An 8,688-nucleotide genomic window follows, 5' to 3' on the forward strand; every position below is an offset into this window, starting at 1 on the left:
TGTTGATTAATTATAAAACACTCGTCTGTGTTTGTTTCATTTTATGAGTTTTTGAATCATACACCAGACACAGCCAGAGCTTAATAATAAAACATTTTCTATAATTTTCTCTCTGTTGTTTATTCATTTAGTCGCTTCCGACTCTTTGTGACTTCATGGACCAACCCACGCCAGAGCTTCCTGTCAGTCGTCAACACCCCCAGCAACCCCAAGGACGAGTCCGTCACCTCTAGAATGTCATCCATCCATCTTGCCCTTGGTTGGCCCTTCTTCCTTTTGCCTTCCACTTCTGACTTCCTGACTGCAGTCAGCATCTGCAGTAATCTTCGCACCTAGAAATACAAAGTCTTTCACTGCTTCTACATTTTCTCCCTCTATTTGCCAGTTATCAGTCAGGCTGGTTGCCATAATCTTGGTTTTTTTGAGGTTTAGCTGCAAGCCAGCTTTTGCACTTTCTTCTTTCACCTTCATCATAAGGTTCCTCAGTTCCTCTTCGCTTTCAGCCATCAAAGTGCTATCATCTGCATATCTGAGATTGTTAATGTTTCTTCCAGCGATTTTAACTCCAGCCTTGGATTCCTCAAGCCCAGCATGTTGCATGATGTGTTCTGCGTACAAGTTGAATAGGTAGGGTGAGAGTATACAGCCCTGCCGTACTCCTTTCCCAATCTTAAACCAGTCCGTTGTTCCGTGGTCTGTTCTTACCGTTGCTACTTGGTCGTTATACAGATTCTTCAGGAGGCAGACAAGATGACTTGGTATCCCCATACCACTAAGAACTTGCCACAATTTGTGATGGTCCACACAGTCAAAGGCTTTAGAATAGTCAATAAAACAGAAATAGATGTTTTTCTGAAACTCCCTGGCTTTTTCCATTATCCAGCGGATATTGGCAATTTGGTCCCTAGTTCCTCTGCCTTTTCTAAACCCAGCTTGTACATCTGGCAATTCTCGCTCCATGAATTGCTGAAGTCTATCTTGCAGGATCTTGAGCATTACCTTACTGGCATGTGAGATGAGTGCCACTGTTCGATAGTTTGAACATTCTTTACTGTTTCCCTTTTTTGGTATGGGGATATAAGTTGATTTTTTCCAATCTGATGGCCATTCTTGTGTTTTCCAAATTTGCTGGCATATAGCATGCATTACCTTGACAGCATCATCTTGCAAGACTTTGAACAGTTCAGCTGGGATGCCGTCATCTCCTGCTGCCTTGTTATTAGCAATGCTTCTTAAGGCCCACTCAACCTCACTCTTCAGGATGTCTGGCTCTAGCTCACTGACCACACCGTCAAAGTTATCCCCGATATTGTTATCCTTCCTATACAGGTCTTCTGTATATTCTTGCCACCTTTTCTTGATCTCTTCTTCTTCTGTTAGGTCCTTGCCATCTTCGTTTTTGATCATATCCATTTTTGCCTAGAATTTACCTCCGATGTTTCTAATTTTCTGGAAGAGGTCTCTTGTCCTTCCTATTCTATTGTCTTCTTCCACCTCCGTGCATTGCTTGTTTAAAAATAATTCCTTATCTGTTCTGGCTAACCTCTGGAATTCTGCATTTAATTGGGCATATCTCCCCCTATCACTGTTGCCTTTTGCTTTCCTTCTTTCTTGGGCTACTTCTAATGTCTCAGCAGACAGCCATTTTGCCTTCTTGGTTTTCTCTTTCTTTGGGATGTATTTTGTTGCTGCCTCCTGAACAATGTTGCGAACTTCTGTCCATAGTTCTTCCGGGACCCTGTCTACTAAGTCCTGTCCCTTAAATCTATTCTTCACCTCCACTGCATATTCCTTAGGAATATTAGCGAGCTTGTATCTAGCTGATCTGTGGGTCTTCCCTAATCTCTTTAGTCTGATCCTAAATTGTGCAAGAAGTAGTTCGTGATCGGAACTACAGTCAGCTCCAGGTCTTGTTTTTACTGACTGTATAGATGTCCGCCACCTTTGGCTGCAAAGGATGTAGTCAATCTGATTTCGGTGTTGTCCATCTGGTGAAGTCCATGTATAAAGCCGTCTCTTAGGTTGTTGGAAGAGAGTGTTTGTTATGCAGAGTGAGTTGTCTTGGCAAAATTCTATCAGCCTATGTCCTGCTTCGTTTTGTTCTCCCAGGCCATACTTACCTGTAATTCGAGGTGTCATTTGACTGCCCACCTTAGCATTCCAGTCTCCTGTGATGAAAATAACATCCCTTTTAGGCGTGTTGTCCAGTAGGTGCTGCAGATCCTCATAGAACTGCTCTACTTCAGCTTCTTCAGCATCTGTGGTTGGGGCGTATATTTGGATCACTGTGGTGTTAGATGGCTTGCCCTGATTTTGAATTGAGATCATTCTATCGTTTTTTAGATTGTATCCAAGCACTGCTTTAGCCACTTTACTATTAATTATGAAGGCTACTCCATTTCTTCTGTGGTCCTCTTGTCCACAGTAGTAGATCTGGTGGTCATTTGATGTGAAGTGGCCCATTCCAGTCCATTTCAGTTCACTGATGCCCAAAATGTCTATCTTTAATCTTGACATCTCACCAATAACCACATCCAATTTGCCCTGGCTCATAGATCTTACATTCCAGGTTCCAATGGTGTGTTGATCCTTAGAACATCGGATTCGCCGTTCACCACCAGCACTGTCGGCTGCCAGCCATCCTTTCGGCTTTGAGTTAGCTGCGTCATCATGTCTGGGGTTAGTTGAACTCATCCTCTGTTCCTCCCCAGTAGCAATTTGACCATCTTCCAACCTGGGGGTCTCATCTTCCGATGGTATACCGACATATCTCTGGTTGTACTGATCCATTTAGTTTTCACGGCAAGAATACTGGGGTGGGTTGCCATTACCTTCCCCAGGGATCGCATTTAGTCTGACCTCTCTGTCATGACCTTCCCGTCTTGGGTGGCCCTTCATGGTTTAGCTCATGGCATCATTGAGGTGCTCACCTTGGAAAACACAGTCTATGTGCATAACATTAGCATATCAATGGGATGTGTACCTTGGAACAGCAACTGAACCCACAGTGTGTCTAAACAAAAATTGGGTGAGAAAGAATAAGACCCCAATAACAAGTGGATGTGATACCAGAAGCAAATGGAGGACTGATGGCAGCAGTTTGGTGAAGATCTGAAAATAACTTATTTCCCTGTAATTGCAATTGAGTGATCATCTGTAAATTTACAGAAGTAAATTGACAGCATTGCAGATACATTCTAATGTATATTATGTCTGCTTTTCCCTGAGAGATGCCTGGGTTTCTTTAAATCTCTTCCTAGTATCAAATTCTCCATCTCAAATTTTACCAATTTCGTTAATACTTTTATAAGAAGTTGTACCTGATCCTGATTTGGAGAATAGATTAAAACAATAATGACTAGTAATTTATCTAATTTCCCCTTAATAAATATGGACCTAAATTGCTGTCCTTCAATAAACTGTGCATTTTGAAGTTTAGACTAGTTTTAAATAAAATTGCAAGTCCTCTTGAATTATTAATGTCTATTGCAAATATGCTTATTGAAATATTAATCTTTGATGTTACGTATCCTATAAGTTTCTTCTAACGTAACAATTGAGGGGGGAAAGGATCTTATTCAGGATATCTAAATGGTCTACATCTTTTTATTGTAATTGCCAAACTTCTAATATTCAATGAAATAAATTTAGATATTATTTATAAAATATCATTTCTACTACTTTAGATACTTTGCATCCTGTAAAAGAAGCCAAATTTATTTGGCCTTATAAGAATATTTTGTTGCTGTTTGTTTTCTTTCCCTCCTTGATTCCCAACCCTTGTTATGCCCATCCCTACCTAAAATGGTTTCCCCTAGGATGATCCTTAAATTTCTAATATCTGTGTTGCCCTATCTATCCCCTCTCCCTCTCCGATCTCAGACCAGGAGTAAACCTGTTACTCTGAACATCTCTTGGTTTAAGGAGAGTTTTGCTGCTCCCTTACCTCCTCCTCACATAATTATATGCTTATGGAAAGAAACCAACTAATCTTATATTGTTTCAATCTATTCCCCAGTTCCCCCACATTCACTATTTCCTTCTTCCTTAGTACTTTCCTTATATACTTGTAACTTAATTTGAATGCAAACTAAGGTTTTTATTCTGTGCTAGATCCTTAACTGGCCAGTATAAAGAGTTAATTTTGTTATTATTTCCCCCATTTGTTCTTGCTTGTCAGAATCCTTTGTCTGTAATTGCCATTTTGCAGCTGTATCTGCTTAATTTCCAAGCTTTTCTTGCCCTAGTTTCAGGGGAGTCTTCAAAACCTGTTAAGAGTTTTATCCATGACTTGAATGGTAGAAATTGCCTCTTTTCCTTGTGATTTTAAAATTACGAGTTTAAATGGAAATCCCCATTTGTATTGAATTCTCAGCTTTATCTTTACAGTTCTGTTAGAAGCTTGGATGCAATTCTTTTTTGTAGTTTGCCTGATATCTTAAAAAAAGTCTCCTCCCTGATTTTCTTCAGATTTTGAGCTTCTTGAATAATTTTGTCTCTAGTATTTTCATTAAAACACAAACTACAATAAAATATCTTAGTTTTTTCAACTTTGCAAGCCCAGAGTTTGAACTCTGAGGGTTTGAGTCAGAGGATTGTATAGACTGCTATGCTGGTCTATGACGGTAATAAAGATTTGATTTGCTGTATACACTGATGCATTGGAGATTATGGGTTAGGCATCTGATTTTCTTGTAACTGTTTTTCGTTTTATTATTGTTGTGAGTCACCCAGAGTTCTGTTCTACAAGATGGGCAGCCATAAATATTTTAGATAAATCAATAAATAAACTATGTGTATGTACAATATACTTGTCAGATACAGTAAATGAAAATCTGGGAGGAGATCAAGTTTTGCTACAATATAATCTTAACATGTTCTCAGCTCTTTCATTAATACCTAATATGGAAGTTGCTTCATGTATGTACTATCATCTACAACATCTTCTGGATATATTTTAACATCCATAAGATTTTTCTCATTTTTTTTTTAAATTCTAGAAGCATTTTTAATTTTAGGCCTGGCTAGCTGTCTGAACAATGTCCAGTATTTGCTTTGACAGGGTTTTAAACTATTTCAACCATACCTGAAAAATGTTTTTTTGAAGGATTTCTCCTATTCCAGCTTCAAGTCATGTTTAAATACTTTGGAATGATAATTTAAGAGCTGCACTTTGTGTTTTGATTCTATCTTCCTCTTCTCCACTGGAAGAAGGCTGCCAGTTGCTTGTTTTAATCTCTTTCAATGTATGTTCTGTTCCCTTTTGTGTGTGAAGTCCTCTTTTGTGTTTAATTGCTTTAGAAAGGAATTCAGTTCAAATAAGCGGTTGATAATAGCTGAAAATATTGAGTAGGGGGACAGGTGACACTTTAGCATGCATCTTCAACTGAGACCTTACAAAACTACTTGGTGAGAGCACTGCTCTCTATGAATAAGTAGTTTCCCCCAAACCCTTTCAATTCCTAAGACCTACACAGCAAGCTTGCTCCTTGGGAGGAAAGCTATGGCAAACCTAGACAGCATATTAAAAAGCAGAGACATCACCTTGCCGACAAAGGTCCATATAATCAAAGCTATAGTTTTCCCAGTAGTGATGTATGGCTGTGAGAGTTGGACTATAAGGAAGGCTGAGTGCCGAAGAATTGATGCTTCTGAACTGTGGTGCTGGAGAAGAATATTAAGAGTCCCTTGAACTGCAAGGAGGTCAAATCAGTCAATCCTACAGGAAATCAACCCTGACTCTTCATTGGAAGGACAGATACTGAAGCTGAAGCTCAAATACTTTGGCCACCTAATGCAAAGAGAGGACTCACTGGAAAAGACCCTGATGCTAGGAAAGACTGAAGGCAAAAGAAGAAGGGACAGCAGAGGGTAAGATGGTTAGACAGCATCACCGATGCAATGAACGTGAATTTGAGTAAACTCCAGGAGACAGTGGAGGACAGGAAGGCCCGGCGTGCTATGGTCCTTGGGGTCACAAAAGAGTTGGACACGACTTAACGACTGAACAACACCACAGCAAGTCCAAGCGAACATGGAGGTCATGGAGATCAATGAGGATAGCAGTTTGTGTGAATTCACAGATGAGTATCCACATCATGATGTCTGATTCAAATATACAGATGAGTAACAAGTTCCTTACCTGCAGGAGGAACCTGTCATAATAAAGTAGCCAAAGACAAGGCAGTCTGTCCAAAGGCTGCAGCTCTGGGTCCAGTCCATGCTAGATGAAGGTGGAAAGCTAACCCCATTATTGTCTGGAATAGATCCAGTAGCAAATACTTCAGAAGGCTGATGGTGTCTCTGTTGCTCCTGAGCAGTGAGCAAAGGTTGGAAGAGGACACAGTTGTTTAGCCAGCTAATATAAAAACTATTGGACGATATACAGGAAGGAGGAAGCATGCTAGACATTGCTGTGTAATCCAAGGAAAAAGCAAGAATGTGACAGGCATCTAAAGTGATGTCTCTATTGGTGTTGAGGGGTTGAGTGAAAAGGTGGATGTGTCTTTGTTACAACTGAGAGTTGACACCATTTTTGAAAGGAAGGAGGTATTTGGCAAATGGGCACTTTGAAGAGTACTCATGAAAAATAAGGATTGTTCTGTAAACCACACTTAGATCAACCAACGTTCTCTCTTTCATGAAACTGAAGTGAGCAGGGGCAATGTAAGGCAGATGCCCCAGGTTGAAATGTTGGAGGACAGAGGTATACTAGGTCTTTCATGAAATGTTTTTATCAGGTTAGATAAGAAGTGCCTTCCGATGATATTAAAAATATGGTTGTATACTTTCATTGAAGACAAGCTAAGCTTTGCTGTTTTAAATGTCAGATAAAGGCTAACATGTGATGGACCTGATCTTGAAGGGATCCAATTGTATTTTCCAAACACAGCCTTCAAAGGGTTTCTATTTAGCTATACAGGAAGCTGTAGTGGCAATGTGGAAGACCATTGTATTTCAAGGAGATAGTACCATCTTTTAATTTCTCCTTCATATTAGATATAGAAGCTTAGAACTCACTCTGAGTCATAATGTTTAGCTGGCTGTTTTTTACCCTTGCTTGGGAATAAAGAGAAGGGAGGAATCTTCACACAGTTGTAGAAGGACTTCAAGATTGTCTGAGACGTTCCAAGGCTCTTGGTTTACATTCCAGGCTTCTGATGAACAGGCGCACTATCTAGCCAAGGGTAGGTCATGCAATCATGGTATCACATAGACAAAACCATGAGGTTTTGGATCAACCTCTTGGCACATGATCTAGTGTAAGATAGGAATAAAAACTCTGATGTTGCCTCTTGAGCTTGGAGCTTCGACACAGGCCAGGTACCGGGTACTGCATGAATTGGCCATCTTGGGGTCTCTCCACTGTCATTTCACTGGGGCTCTTGACAGCTGAAAGGAGATTGGTTATCATCTTGCTTGTTATGTTATGCTTTTATGTTTCTGTTTGACTAATTTTGACAATAAAGCTTAAATTGTTTCTGCTAGTTGATAAACCTTAAAATCTCCTTACTTATTGGCATGTTGTCTCTGGATCTTAAAAAGAACCAATTGTCTGGCACCTGGCCAGTGCTTGGCAATACAGAAGCCCTTGTGGAAAGCTTCCGAAAGCCAATATAATCTGTTTTGCTTTATCCCAGAGAGGTAGAAGAACTGTACCTTCCAAACTTTAAGACTGAGGAAACTGAAGCCTGAATAGAAGACTTGTCCCTTACACATGTAGATCAGGCCAGTTCAGAAGGTGGAGGTACTCTCAACTAGTGAGATTGGGCAATGAAGCAAACCATAGCCCCCAAGGCCACCAAACAGTTATGAGCATGCAGTTGGTTGAATCCCTATCAATTCAAAAAGGCATCACAGAGAGACTGGCACAGCATTAAGCTACTTTGATACATCAAAGTATGCATTTTATGAGTCTGCTTTGCTGATCAACAAAATGGTATTGCAATTCAGTGAAAGCTTCTGGACAAAACCTGTTTTGTTTGAAAAACTGATATTCCTTAGTCAAGATGGGATCTTGAGGGTAGGAAGAAGGAATAATATAGCACACTGTGGTCCTCATTTACTTACTGTTGTATGAAGCTTTTCAGCCCTGTCCAGAGCTGCATCAGTCTTATTGCTGAATAAACGATCCTCATCAAAGGAACATCCCTTAATTCTAGACTTGGCTTTCAGCGTCAACCAGCAAAGCAAGCCCAACATCATCATCATGATGAGAGGGATATAGTAGGTTTGGAATACATTCCCATCAGGACAATTACTACTAGCCTGCTTAATAAATGCCCGGAAGTGCTTTCAAGACACTACTCAGGAGTTTATCTTGCCCAAGGAAAAAGAGATTAATACTATGCCCTTCCAAAGGTAGGAAGGATTGGTTATGCATGTAGGCACTTGTGAAATGAGGTCCCTTAGGCAGTAAGACTGAAGGGTAAAGAGCTTGCAATGGAAAGACCAAATGTCCTGCCAAACAACTCTCCAAGGAATGTTGGCGAAGATTTAATGGAAATTAAAGGGGGGGGGGAAGTAAATTTAAAAATGAAATAATTTTGATAAAGCATAAGGACTATCAGAGTTTGAAGATAAATATCCTAATGCTGTGATAGTCAAAATGAACTGTGGTATTTGTGGGATTCGGTACCTAATCACACAGTACATAGAATAGAGCATCTATAAAATGAATTCTGTAAG

Source organism: Candoia aspera, chromosome 3 (genome assembly GCF_035149785.1).
Source record: "Candoia aspera isolate rCanAsp1 chromosome 3, rCanAsp1.hap2, whole genome shotgun sequence".
NCBI lineage: Eukaryota > Metazoa > Chordata > Lepidosauria > Squamata > Boidae > Candoia > Candoia aspera.